The sequence below is a fragment of the Ceratotherium simum genome, chromosome 33 (genome assembly GCF_057802395.1).
Source record: "Ceratotherium simum simum isolate JZ-2026a chromosome 33, ASM5780239v1, whole genome shotgun sequence".
NCBI lineage: Eukaryota > Metazoa > Chordata > Mammalia > Perissodactyla > Rhinocerotidae > Ceratotherium > Ceratotherium simum.
Genome location: NC_141932.1, coordinates 21091673 through 21106335, shown reverse-complemented (window position 1 = coordinate 21106335; position 14663 = coordinate 21091673).

Below are 14663 nucleotides of genomic sequence, written 5' to 3'. Positions count from 1 at the left end.
TGTTTGTATTTATGTGAACATGCTGATGTGTGTTTCTGTGTATGAATCTGCGTGTGCTTATGTGTATATTTTTGCATGTGTGTAGACTTATATGTATTTATATGGTTTCATACCTGAAGGTTTGTTTGCATTTGTGTGTTGGTCATGGTATATGTCCCTGTGTGTGAATATGTGTGTGCTTCCGTGTTCGTGCGCCAACAACTTACTGTCTCTATAGGGCCTGCAGACCATCAGTGTCCATCTCTCCAGTCCCCCATCCTTCACCCTCCCTTCTGTGACAACCATAGATGGGAGTGATGGGAAAAATAGAAGGAGGGGGAGAGACACAGAACTGGTGAGACTCAGAGGTGGAGAGGGTCAGGTGGAGAGAGACGGAGAGATCGAGACCTGGCAGGTGGAGCGTTGGGGTCCTCTGGATGTCTGATTGCTCTGACCAGCACCAGGTGGTTCTCTCCCTGCCTCTGGCTCTGTCTTCACTGTGCAGGACTTTTCTCTGACTCTCGCCGACAATCTGTATGTGTGTTGCTCTCCCTCCTGCAGTCTCTCTGTCTCAGTGTCTCTGTTTCCCCCTTTGGACTCTGAGCTCCAGGAGCTCGGAGACTGGGTCCAGTTTGATTGATGTCCACTTGGCTTGCATCTGTCTCCATCATCCCTCTGAGCCTGCCTCCACCCAGCCTCTGGTAGGCTCACTCCGTATTTGCTAAATATGTGAATGAACGTTTCCATGTCCATCTGTCATGGACTGGGCCTGTCTTTCTACCTCTCTCTGTCTCTCTCCTTTAAAAGGGAGTAGGGGGGGCCGGCCTTGTGGCATATTGGTTAAGTGCGCGTGCTCTGCTGCTGGTGGCCCGGGTTCAGATCCTGGGTGCACACTGATGCATGGCTTGTCAGGTCATGCTGTGGCGGTGTCCCACATAAATTGGGGGATGATGGGCATGGATGTTAGCCCAGGACTGATCTTCTTCACAAAATAAAAAAGGGGGAGTGGGGGGACATGAGGCAGCATCTCTCTTGCAATATTAGGCAAAACCCTTGCTCAACAGAGGATCCTGCCCCAGTAGTTGTATCATTCTCCTCTGAACCAGGAGGAGAGGAACCACAATTCTGACCTCTTGAATTCAGGGGTGGAATCTTTACTTTCCTGACCTTGGAGAGGTGCCACCATGGACTTTCCTGAACCGGGTTACTGGCTCCTGCTGTGCTGTGTGATGTGACACTGACCTTGAGTCCTCAATCCAGTCTGGGAAATCACTGGTAGGAATGAGTGAAGTGCTTTACACAGAGTAACTCACTTAATTCTCGCCCTTTGGGGTAGGTATGGTTACCATCCCCACTTTATAGATGGGGTAAGTGAAGCACAGAGAGGCTGAGAGTTTTGCCCAAGGACACACAGCATGTTAGAGCTTCATTATACAATATGGTAGCCACTTGCCACCAGTGGCCATTAAGCACTTGCGATGTTGCTAGTAGAAATCATTAAAATTGAATTTTAATTAGAAAATTTAGATTTCATTCTGTTATTGGAAAACTCCCAAGTAAATTTGGAACAACTTGGATATGTGAATCTCCTTTTTGAATCGTAAGTTTCATGAAGTCTAAATACAGATCAACTACTTCTGAAGAAAGTTTCGGGTCCCAGTTAAGATGCACTATAAGTAGAAAATAGACACCAGATTTCAAAGAACTGTAATGAGGAAAAAGATATGATGAGAGGCAGAGGCAGAAACAGAAAGAAACCCAGACACAGGGAGACGCCAAGATATAGACTAGAGATATAATATGGAGATGGAGGTAGACATAAGGAAGACCCAAGAGAGAACAGGAGAACAAGAGAGTCAGAGATACAGACACACGGACAAGGGGGTGAGGGCAGGGCTGGCATCTGTTACAAAGTTTGTTCTTATTTGTGAAAGTGTGTTTGCATTATTCTTATTTTTAACAGCTTTACTGAGGTATAATTGACATAAAATAACCTGAATATATTTAAAGTGTACAATTTGATCAGTTCTGACATATTGCACACCTGTGAAACCATCACCAAATTGTACGTCAATTATACCTCAGTAAAGCTGTCAAAAATAAAAAAAAAATAATACAAACACACTCATAAAAACAAGCTCTTTCACAGATGCCAGCCCCACCTGCGCCCCCTGCAGGCCTCCTGTCTCTTTGTGTTTGTATCTCTGCCTCTCTTGCTCTCTTGTTCTCTGTCTCTGTCTCTCTTGTGACTTCCGCTGTCTGCCTCCATCTCTGTATTATATCTCTTATGTATCAATCTCTTAATTAAAATTAAATTTAAATTAGTCCTATCAGCCATATTTCAAGTGCTTAACAGCCACATGTGGTAAGTGGCTATCACATTGGATAATGCAGTTCTAACCAGCAGTGTGACCTTGGGCAAAACTCCCCACCTCTCTGTGCTTCACTCTCCCGGTCTATAAAGTGGGGATGGCACCAATGTTTACCTCAAAGTGTGAGTATCAAGTGAGTTACTCTGTGTAAAGCCCTTCATCTGTCCCCACCAGCTATTCCCAGCGCTGGGATGAGGACCTGACTCAGTGGAGATCACACAGCACAGCAGGATCCAGTACCTGGGTTCAAGAAAGTCCATGGTGGCACCTCTCCGAGGTCATGAAAGTATAGGTTTCACCACTGAATTCAAAATGTCAGGATCATCAGTCCACACTTCCTGGGTAGGAGGAATATGACTCAATTGCCAGGGCCAGGATCCTGGGTCCAGCAAGGGTTTTCCTAACATTGCAGGAAAGACACTGCCTCATCTCCCCCACTCCCTTTTAAAAGAGAGAGGCAGAGAGAGGTGGAAAGTCAGGCCCAGGCCCCAACAGGTGGACATGGACACATTCATTCACATACTCAGCAAATACGGACTGAGCCTGCCAGAGGCTGGGTGGGAACAGGCTCAGAGTGATGATGGAGAAACAAGCAAGCCCAGTGGACATCCAACTGGTCCCAGCCTCTGAGATCCTGGATCTCAGATCTAAGGTGGAAAATAGAGACACTGATACAGAAAGAGATAGCAGAAGAGAGAAATACACACATGCACATTGTCTTCAAGAGTCAGAGAAAAGTCCTGCACTGTGAAGACAGAGCCAGAGGCAGGGAGAGAACCAACTGGTGCTGGTCCGAGCAATCAGACACCCAGGGGACCTGAACGCTCCACCTGCCAGATCTCAGTCTCTTTGTCTCTCCTCACCTGCCCCCTCCACCTCTGAAACTCACCAGTTCTGTGTCTCCTCCCACACCTTCTGTTTCTCTCATTACTCTCATTTGTGGTTGTCATAGAAAGGAGGACAAAGGAAGGGGGATGGGAGAGAGAGACACACTTCTTTCCATTTCTTTAAGTCTTCTTCAATTTCTTTCAATAATGACATAGTTTTCCATGTATAGGTTTTTCACTTCCTTGCTTAAATTTATTCCTAAGTATTTTATTCTTTTTTTTTTTTGTAAGTGTAAATGGGATTGTATTCTTGACTTCTATTTCTGCTAGTCATTATTTGTGTATAGAAGTTTAAGCCAGCTCTGATGGCCTGGTGGTTAAAGTTTGGCACTCACTGCTTTAGCTGCCTGTGTTTGCATCCCAGTCGTGGAACCCCACAACCTGTCTGTCAATTGCCATGCTGTGGAGGCAGCTCACATAAAGAACTAGAATAACCTACACCTAGCATGTACAACTATGTACTGGAGCTTTGGAGAGGAAAATAAAAGGATGATTGACAACAGATGTTAGCTCAGCGCAAACCTATCACTGCAAAAAGAAAAATCCATAAAAAATAAATACAAATGGGCCGGCCCCGTGGCTTAGTGGTTAAGTGTGCGCTATCCGCTGCTGGCGGCCCAGGTTCGGATCCCGGGCGCGCACCGATGCACCGCTTCTCCGCCCATGCTGGGGCCGCGTCCCACATACAGCAATAGAAGGATGTGCATCTACGACATGTGACTATCTGTTGGGGCTTCGGGGGAAAAATAAAAAATAATAATAATAAATAAATACAACTGATTTTATAGGTTGATTTTGTACTCTGCAACTTTATTGTAATTGTTAATTATTTTTAGTAATTTTCCAATGGATTCTGTAGGATTTTCTAGACATAGAACATGCCATCCACAAAAAGTGAGAGTTTTATTTCTTCTTTTCCAATTTGGATCCCTTTTTTAATTTCTTTTTCCTACCTAATTGCAATGGCTAAAATTTCTGATATAGGTTGAATAAGAGTGGCAAGAGGTATGGCTTTCTTGTTTTGCTCCATTGAATAAGAGTGGCAAGAAGAATGGCTTTTCTATTCTAAGAGGAATGGCTTTTAGTTTTTCTCCGTTGAGTATGATGGCAGTGTGTTTGCCATACATGGTCTTTGTTACATTGAGGTACTTGCCTTCTATACCCAATTTATTGAGTTTTTATCCCCTGTTTCATTTTTTATTTTATTTATTTGAGCCTTCTCTACTTTTTGCTTGTTGAGTCTAGCTAAAAGTTTGTCAATTTTGGATAACACCCCACTGACACTAATGGATAGATCATCAAAAAAGAAGGTGAATAAGAAACATTGGCCTTAAATGACACATTAGACCAGATGGACATAGTAGATATATACAGAACATTCCATCCAAAAACTGCAGAACACACGTTCTTTTCTAATGCACATGGAACATTCTCCAGGATAGATTACATATCAGGCCACAAAACAAATCTCAATATATTTAAGAAGATTGAAATAATACCAAGTATCTTTTCTGACCATAATGGTATGAAACTAGAAATCAACTACTGGAAGAAAATCAGAAAAGTCACAAATACGTGGAGATTAAACAACATGCTACTGAACAACGATTGGGTCAACGAAGCAGTCAAAGGAGAAATCAAAAAAAATACCTGGAGACAAATAAAAATGAAAATACAACATGCCGAAAGTTATGGTATACTGCAAAAGTGATACTAAGACGGAAGCTTATAGCAGACCTACCTCAACAAACAAGAAAAATCTCAAATGAACAATCTTGCAGTGCACCTAAAGAAACTGGAAAAAGGAGAACAAACAAACCCCCAAATCAGTATAAGGAGGAAAATAATAAAAGTCAGAGCAGAAATAAATGAAATATAGACTAATATAACAACAACAAAATCAATGAAACTGGTTCTTTGACAAGATAAACAAAACTGACAAAACTTTAGGTAGACTCACTGAGAACAAAAGAGAGAAGGCTCAAATAAATAAAATCAGAAATGAAAGAGGAGAAATTACAATGAACACCTCAGAAATACAAAAGATTATAAGAGAATTCTACAAAAAGCTCTACACCAACAAATTGGATAATTTACTAAAAATGGGCAAATTCTTAGAATCATACAACCTCACAAACTTGAATCAAGAAGAAATAGAGAATTTGAATAGACCAATCACCAGGAAGGAGATCGAAACAGTAATCGAAAACCTCCCAAAAAAACAAAACTCCATGACCAGATGGCTTCCCTGGTGAATTCTATCAAACATTCAAAGAAGACTTAATATCTATCCTTCTCAAACTCTTCTAAAAATTGAAGGAGAGGGGAAGCTTCCTACCTCATTCTACAAGGCCAACATTACCCTGATACCAAAACCAGACAAGGACAACACAAAAAAAGAAAATTACAGGCCGATATCACTGAAGAACATTGATGCAAAAATCCTCAACAAAATACTAGCAAGAGGGATACAAAAATACATTAAAAAGCTCATAGACCATGATCAAGTGGGATTTATGCCAGGGATGCAGGAATGGTTCAACATCTGCAAATCAATCAATGTGTTACACCACATTGATAAAACGAGGAATAAATTTCACATGATCATCTCAATAGATGCAGAAAAAGCACTTCACAAGGCAGTACATTCATTTATGATAAAAACTCTGAATAAAATGGGTATAAAAGGAAGGTACCTCAACACAATAAAGGCCATATATTACAAACCCAAAGCTAATCATGGTTCTTAGTGGAAAAAGACTGAAAGCTGTACTTCTAAGAACAGTAACCAGACAAAGATGCCCACGTTCACCACTCTTATTTAAGACAGTATTGGAAGTCCTAGCGAGAGCAATCAGGCAAAAAAAGAAATAAAAGAGATCCAAGTTGGAAAGGAAGAAGTGAAACTGTCAATATTTGTAGATTACATGATTTTATATATAAAAACTCTAAAGAATCCACCAAAATCATTAGAAATAATAAATGAATACAGGAAATTGGCAGGGCACAAAATCAACATATAAAAATCAGTTGCATTTATATATATTAACAATGAAGTAACAGAAAGAGAAAGTAAGAAACAATCTAATTTACATTTGCAACAGAAGAATAACATACCTGGGAACAAATTTAACCAAACAGGTGAAAGACCTGTACACTAAAAACTATAAAACATTGTTGAAAGAAATTGAAGAAGACACAAAGAAATGGAAAGATATTCCATGCACTTGGATTGGAAGAATTAACATAGTTAAAATGTCCATACTTCCTAAAGCCATGTATAGATTCAATGCAACCCCTTTCAGAGTTCCAATGACATTTTTCACAGAAATAGAACAAAGAATCCTAAAATTTATATGGAACAACAGAAGACCCTGAATAGCCAAAGGAATCCTGAGAAAAAAGAACAAAGCTGGAGTTATCACACTTCCTGATTTCAAAATATACTACAAAGTGACGGTAATCAAAACAGCATGTTCTGGCAGAAAAACAGACACAAAGAGTAGTGGAACAGAATTGAGAGCCCAGAAACAAACCCACCCATCTGTGGACGGCTAATTTTCGACAAGGGAGCCAAGAACAAACAATGGAGAAAGGAAAGTCTCTTCAACAAATGGAGTTAGGAAAACTGGACAGCCATATGTAAAAAAAATGAAAGTAGACCATTATCTTACACCAGACACAAAGATTAACTCAAAATAGATTAAAGTGAATGTAAGACCTTAAATAATAAAACTGCTAGAAGAAAACATAGGCAGTACGCTCTTCAACATCAGTCTTAGCAGCATGTTTTCAGTACCATGTCTGAGCAGGCAAGAGAAACAAAAGAAAAAAATAAACAAATCAGACTACATCAAACTAAAAAGCTTCTGCAAAACAAAGAAAAAAATGAGGAAAACAAAAAACAACCTAACAATTGGGAGAAGATATTTGCACACCATATATCTGATAAGGGGTGAATATCCAAAATACATAAAGAACTCATACATCTCAACAAGAAAAAATGAACAACAATTTAAAAATGGGTAAAAGATCTGAACAGACATTCTTCCAAGAAAGATGTACAGATACACAGATGACTCACAGGCAGGTCAAAAATGTTTAACATCACTAAGTATTAGTGAAATGCAAATCAAAACTACAATAAGATATCACCTCACGTCCATCAGAATGGCTATAATTAACAAGACAAGAAATAACAAGTGTTGGAGAGGATGGGGAAAAAGGGAAACTCTCATACACCTCTGGTGGGAATGAAAACTGGTGCAGCCACTGTGGAAAACAGTACGGAGATCCCTCAAAATTAAGAATAGAACTACCATATGATCCAGCTGCTGGGTATTTATCCAAAGTACATAAAAACACAAATGTGTAAACATACACGCACCCCTATGTTCATTGCGGCGTTATTCATAATAGCCAAGATTTAGAAACAACCTAAGCACTCATTAAGGGATGAGTAGATAAAGAAGATGTGATATATATACACAAAGGAGTACTACTCAGCTGTAAAAAAGATGAAATGTAGCTGTTTTCAACAGCATGGATGGACACTGAGGGTATTATGCTAAGTGAAATAAGTTAGAGGGAGAAAGTCAAATACCACATGATCTCACTCATAAAATGAAAATAAAAATAAGAACAACAACAACAAACAAACACATAGATACAGAGATTAGATAGGTGGTTACTGGAGGGGAAGAGATTGGGGAGAAGGGCAAAAGGATTGACTAGGCACATTTGTACGGTGATGGATGGTGATTAGTCTTAGGGGGGTGAACATGATGCAATCTACAGAGAAATCAAAATATAATGATGTACACCTGAAACTTATATAAAGTTATAAACCAATGTGACCTCAATTAAAAAAAAAGACACAATCAATAGAGAGAAATGGTAACTTATGCAATGGGAGAAAACTTTTCATATCATATATCTGATAAAGGGTTAATACGCAGAATATATAATGAATTCCTACAATTCCAAAACAAAGAAACAACCTGATTGAAAAGTAAGCAAAGCACATCAACAGATATTTCTCCAAAGAGTGTATACAAATGGTTAACAGGTATGTGAAAAAATGCTCAACATCATTAATCATTAGGGAAATGCAAACCAAAAATTACAATGAGATATCACCTCAAACTCATCAAGATTATATATATCTGTTATGTATATAATGATGAATGTTGTAAAGAATGTGGAGAAATTTGAATTGTTGTGCACTGTTGGTGAGAACATAAAATGGTGCAGCCACTATGGAAAACAGTAGGGCAGTTCCTCAAAAAATTAAAAATAGAATTAACATATGCACTAGCAATTTCACTTCTGGATATAGATCCAAAAGAAATGAGAGCAAGGTGTCAGAGTTATTGGTACACCCATGATCATAGTAGCATTATTCACAACAGCCAAAAAGTGGAAGCAACACAAGTGTCCATTAATGGATGAATGGACAGGAAAGATGTGGTATATACCTGTAAAGGAATATAATTCAGCCTTTAAAAAAGGAAAAGTGGCATACTGAAGTATCTAGAGTAGTCAAATTCACAAAAATATCATGGAGAATGGTGATTGCCAGGGACCAGTGAGGAGTTGTTGTTTAATGGGTACAGAGTTTCAGTGTTGCAAGACAAAAAAGTTCAGCAGGTTGGTTGCACAACAATGTAAATATACTTAACACTACTGAACTGTACCCTGAAAATTGGTTAAGATGCTAAATTTTATGTTATGTGTATCTTACTGCATTTAAAAACTTAAAAAAAAAAAAAACATTTTCTACAAAGAAAACTCCAGGCCCATATGGCTTCACTAGTGAATTTTACCAAACATTTAAGAAAGAAACATTACCTATTCTATACAAACTCTTCCAGAAAATTAAGAAGAAGTAATGCTTCCAAAGTCATTCTATGAAGCCACTGTTTCCCTGATATGAAAATTAGACAAAATCACTACAAAGAAAAAAACGTACAGAACAATATCTTCATGAACATACCAATTCTAAACACAATTTCAGCAAATCAAAAAAACAACATATAAGAAGGATAATACATTATAGGCAAACCCTATGATTTAGCTGTATTACCCATGTGGGTTTACTCAGGAATGCAAGGTTGCTTTTACATTTCATAATCAATTAATGTAATTCACCATATTAACAAGCAATTATATCTATATCTATGATCATTGCAATAGATATGTAAAAAACATTTGATAAAATCCATCATCCATTCGTGATCAAAAAATATCAGTGAACTAGGAATAAGCAGAATTCTTCAACTTGATAAAAGCCATGTACAAAAAAACCTACAGGTAACATCATAATAGTGAAAGACTGAAATCTTCTCTAAGATTGAGAGCAAGTCAAGAAAGTCTGCTCTTACTACTTTCTATTCAAGATGAAACTGGAGGTTCTAGCTTGTGCAAGAAAGAAAGAAAAAGAAATGAAAGTCGTCTAGATTGCAAATGAAGAAGTAAACTCTTTTATTGACAGAAAACATGCATGTTTAAATCTGATGGAATCTACACACACAAAAACAATCTACTAGAACTAAGTGAGTTTAACAACGTTGCAGGATACAAGATTAACATAAAAAATCAAGTGCTTTTCCATATACTAGCAATGACCAATCAGAAATAGGAAATAATTAGGAATGAATCTGACAAAATATGTGAAAGGCCTGTACACTGACTGCTACAAAACATTGCTGAGAGAAATTAAAGAAGATTGTATTAGTTTTCTATTGCTGCTGTAAGAAATTATCACAAATTGAGTGATATAAAACAGCACAAATTTATGATCCTTAGTTCTGTAGGTCTGCAGTTCAATATAGGTCTCACTGGGCTAAAATCAAAGGGTCAGCAGGACTGGGTTTCTTTCTGGAAATTCTAAGGGAGAATCTGTTTCATTGCGTTTCTCCAGCTTCTAGAGGCTGCCTGCATTCCTTGGCTTGTGGTCCCTTGCTCCATTTTCGTTTCAGCAATAATGTATCTCTCTGATCATCCTTCTATAGTCAAATCTCCCTTTGATCCTTCTCGTCTGCCTCCCTTTTCCGCTTACTTTTAAGGACCCTCATGATTACATCACATCCACCTGGACAATCCAGTATACTGTCCCTATCTTAAATTCAGCTGATTATACCCTTAAGTCCATCTGCAAGGAGAATTCTCCTTTGCCATCTAACCTAAAATATTCACAAGTTCTGGGAATTAGGATGTGGACTTCTTTGGTTAGCCATTGTTCTACCTACCACACAGACGTAAATCAATGGAGAAATATACTCTCTTCATAGGTCAGAAGGCTCAGGTGGTTAATATGTCAATTCTCTATGGATTCAGCACAGTCCCAATCAAATCCCAGCAGGATTTTTTTTTCTCTTGTAGAAATTGGCAAACTGATTTTAAATTCAGATTTAAATGCAAAAGAATTCAAATAATATACCTTAGAAAAAGACAAAGAGTGTTGGAAGATTGTAGTATTTGATTTCAGGAATGTAAATGTACAGTAATTAAGACAGTTTGGTATTGGGTCAAGCTCCACAAAATAAGGAATAGAATAACAGAGAGTCCGGAAATTGACCCACATATGTGTTTATGTGATTTTCGACAAAGTTGCAAGGAAATTCAGTGGAGAAACAATACTTTCGACAAATATTGCTGGGAAATTGGGACATTCATATGCAAAAAAAATGGAATTTTGATCCATACCTGTTACCTCATGCAAAAATTGTCTAAAAATGGACCATAAGTCTGACTATAAAACCTCAAACTATAAAACTTCTAGTAAAAGACACAGGATCAAATATTGGTACCTTGGATTGGGAAAAGTTTTTGAGATAAGACAATAATAGTGCAATCCATAAAAAGAATGGTAAGTTTAACTTCATCAGATTTAAAAACATTTGCTCCTCAAAAGACACTACTAAGAGGACAAGAGGGGAGGGAATAGACTTGGAGAATATATTTATAAATCACCTACCTGAAAAAGGATTTCTCTTCAGAACAAAGAACTTTCTAAACATGATGGTAAGAAAATGAAGAACCCAATGTAAAAAATGGACAAAAGATTTGACCAGACACTTCACCAAAGATGACATACATAGGACAAAGTAGCACACAAGAAGATGGTCAACACCACTAGTCATTATGGATATTCAAATTAAAATTACAATGAGATACCACTACACACCTATCAGAATGGCTAAAATTAAATACACTGACTGTACCAAGAGTTGGCAAGGATGTGGAACAACTGTAACTCTTATACACTGCTGGTGGGAATATAAAATCCTACAAGCACTTTGGAAAACAGGTTGGCAGTTTCTTACAAAATGTATATCCCTATCATATGATCCAACCGTTCCACAAATAGGTATTTACTGAGAGAAATGAATGCATATGTACATACAAACACTTGAATGCAGCAAGATTTGCAAGATGCCCAAACTGGCAATAATCCACATGTCCATCAACACATCAATGGGTAATCAACAGTGGAGTATCCGTACAATGGAATACTCTCAGCAATCCAAGGAATGAGGGACTAACAACTGCAACAACATGAACAAACCTTATATTATTCTCTTAGTAGTGCAGTAATAAATCACCACAAACGTAGGGTCATAAAGCAACACAATTTATTCTCTTGCAGCTCTGGAGGTCAGAGACCAAAATCAATCTCTGGGCTAAAGTCAAGTTGTTGGAGGGCTGTATTCCTTCTGGAAGTTGCATTCCTTGGCTCAGTGCCCCTTCACATCACTCCAACCTCTGGCTTCCCATTGTCACCTCTTCTACTGCTCAGTTTGACCTTCTGGCCTCTGACTTTAAGGATCTTTGTGATTACATCCTTGGCCTGCTTGGATAACCGACTCATGCAATGATCCTAAATTTAATTCTATCTACAAAGTCCCTTTTGCCATGTAAGGTCACATTCACAGGTTATAGGGATTGGGACGAGGATATATTTGGGAGACTGTTATTCAGCATAGCCCAGACTTCAAAATAATTATGCTGAGTGGAAGAAGGCAGACACAAAAGAGGACGCACTATGTGATTCTAAATTCTAAAATTTAGAAAGTGAAGGCTAATCTCTAGGGTTAGCAGGTCAGTGGTTGCCTTGGTAGGGGGTTGGAAATGGGGGAAAGGAGGAGTTACAGAATGGCCAGAGGAGACTTTTGGGGTGATGGATATGTTCATTATCTTGATTGTGGTGATGGTTTCACAGGTGTGGGATATGTCAGAATTGATTAAATTGTACCCTTTAAATATATGCAGTTAATTGTATGCCAATTATACCTCAGTAAAACTTTTAAAAATTAAATACTAATAATACAAACACACTCTTACACATAAAATCAAGCTCGTTCACTGATCTCAGCCATGCCTGTGCCCCCCGGAGGCCCCTTGTCTCTGTGTGTCTGTGTGTCTGCCTCTCTTGCTGTCCTGTTCTCTCTCTTTGTCTCTTATACCTTCCCTTTGTCTGCCTTCATGTCTGTATTATATCTCTTGTCTATTTCTGGGCCTTTCTTTGTCTCCGAGTTTCTTTCTGTTTCTGCCTCTGCCTCTTATCATATCTTTTTTTTTTATTATAAATCTTTGAAATCTGGTGTCCATTTCACACTTATATTTCATCTTAACTGGGACCCTAAATTTTCTTCAGAAATACCTGATCTGTATTTAGATTTCTTGAAAGTTACAATTGAAAAAGGAGATTCACATACCCAAGTTCCTCCAAATGTGCTAGAAGTTTTCCAGTAACTGAATTGAGCATCAATTTCCAGTTAAAATTAAATTTTAGTTTTAATTAGTCTTACTAGCCATATTTCAAGGGCTTAATAGCCACATGTGGCAAGTGGATACCATATTGGACAATGCAGTTCTAACCTGCAATGTGGCCTTGGGCAACATTCTCAACCTCTCTGTGCTTCAGTCTCCCCATCAATAAGGTGGGGATGACAACCATACCTGCCTCAAAGGGTGAGGATACGTGACTTACTCTGTGTAAAGTACTTCACGTGTCCCAACTTGCAATTCCCAGGACTGACATGAGGACCCGAGCCTAGTGCCAGATCACACACACAACAGGAGCCAGTGTCCAGGTTCAGGAAAGTCTATTGTGGCACGTCTCCAAGGTCATGAAAGTACAGGTTCCACCCCTGAATTCAAGAGGTCAGGATCATCAGTCCACGACTCCTGGGTTGGAGGAGTATGACTCAACTGTCTGGGTTAGGGCCCTGGGTCCTGCAAGGATTTTGCCTAACATTGCAAGAAATGTGCTGCCTCATCTCCCCCCACCTCCCTTTTAAAGGAGACAGACAGAGAGAGGTGGAAAGTCAGGTCCAGGCCATGACAATGGACAAGGACACATTCCTTCACATATTCAGCAAATACGGAGTGAGCCTGCCAGAGGCTGGGTGGGGGCAGGCTCAGAGTGATGATGGAGACAGACACATGACCAGTGGATGTCAATCAAACTGGACCCAGTCTCTGAGCTCCTGGAGCTCAGAGTGTAAAGGGGGAAGCATAGACACTAAGACATAGAAAGACAGCAGGAGAGAGAGCAACACACATACAGATTGTCAGGGAGGGTCAGAGACAAGTCCTGCACTGTGAAGACAGAGCCAGAGGCAGGGAGAGACCCGCCTGGTGCTGCTCAGAACAATCAGACATCCAGAGGACCACAACGCTCCACCTGCCAGGTCTCAGTCTCTCTGTCTCTCTCCACCTGACCCCTCCTCCTCTGAATCTCACCTGTTCTGTGTCTCTTCCCCTCCTCTGTTTCTCCCAACTCTCATCTGTGGTTGTCACAGAAAGGAGGATGAAGGAAGGGGGACTGGAGACATAGACACTGAGGGTCTGCAGGCCTTATAAGGATAGGAACTGTTTGATGCACAAGCACACAAGCACGCACAGACTCACACACAGGAACATATACCACGACCACCACGCAAATGCAAACACACCTTCAGGTATGAAACCATGCAAATATATATCATCCCGCACATATGCAAAAATACACACATAAGCACACGTGGACTCAAACACAGAGGCACACATCATCACATTCACATAAATACAAACACCCCTTTCATGTATGAAAATCATTCAAGCACACACACAGATGCAAGCAGGCATGGAAAAACACATGCAAGCAAAAACACACAAACATGGCCAATCCAAGCAGACAGTGCATGCTCACCCATACCCACAAAAATGAACACACACACACACACACACGCACACACACTCATATGGACCTTGGTATCTCTACCACACATCTCTGCCAACATCTAGGGAGGGAGTACAGAGGTAGGGAATGAGCAGGTCACTAGGCTGCCGGAGCCGGAAGTATGGGTCCGTTAGCTCCTCTCTTTAAAGTTCAAACTCCTGGACAATGATGAGGGATGAGGTGGGGAACGGAGGACCT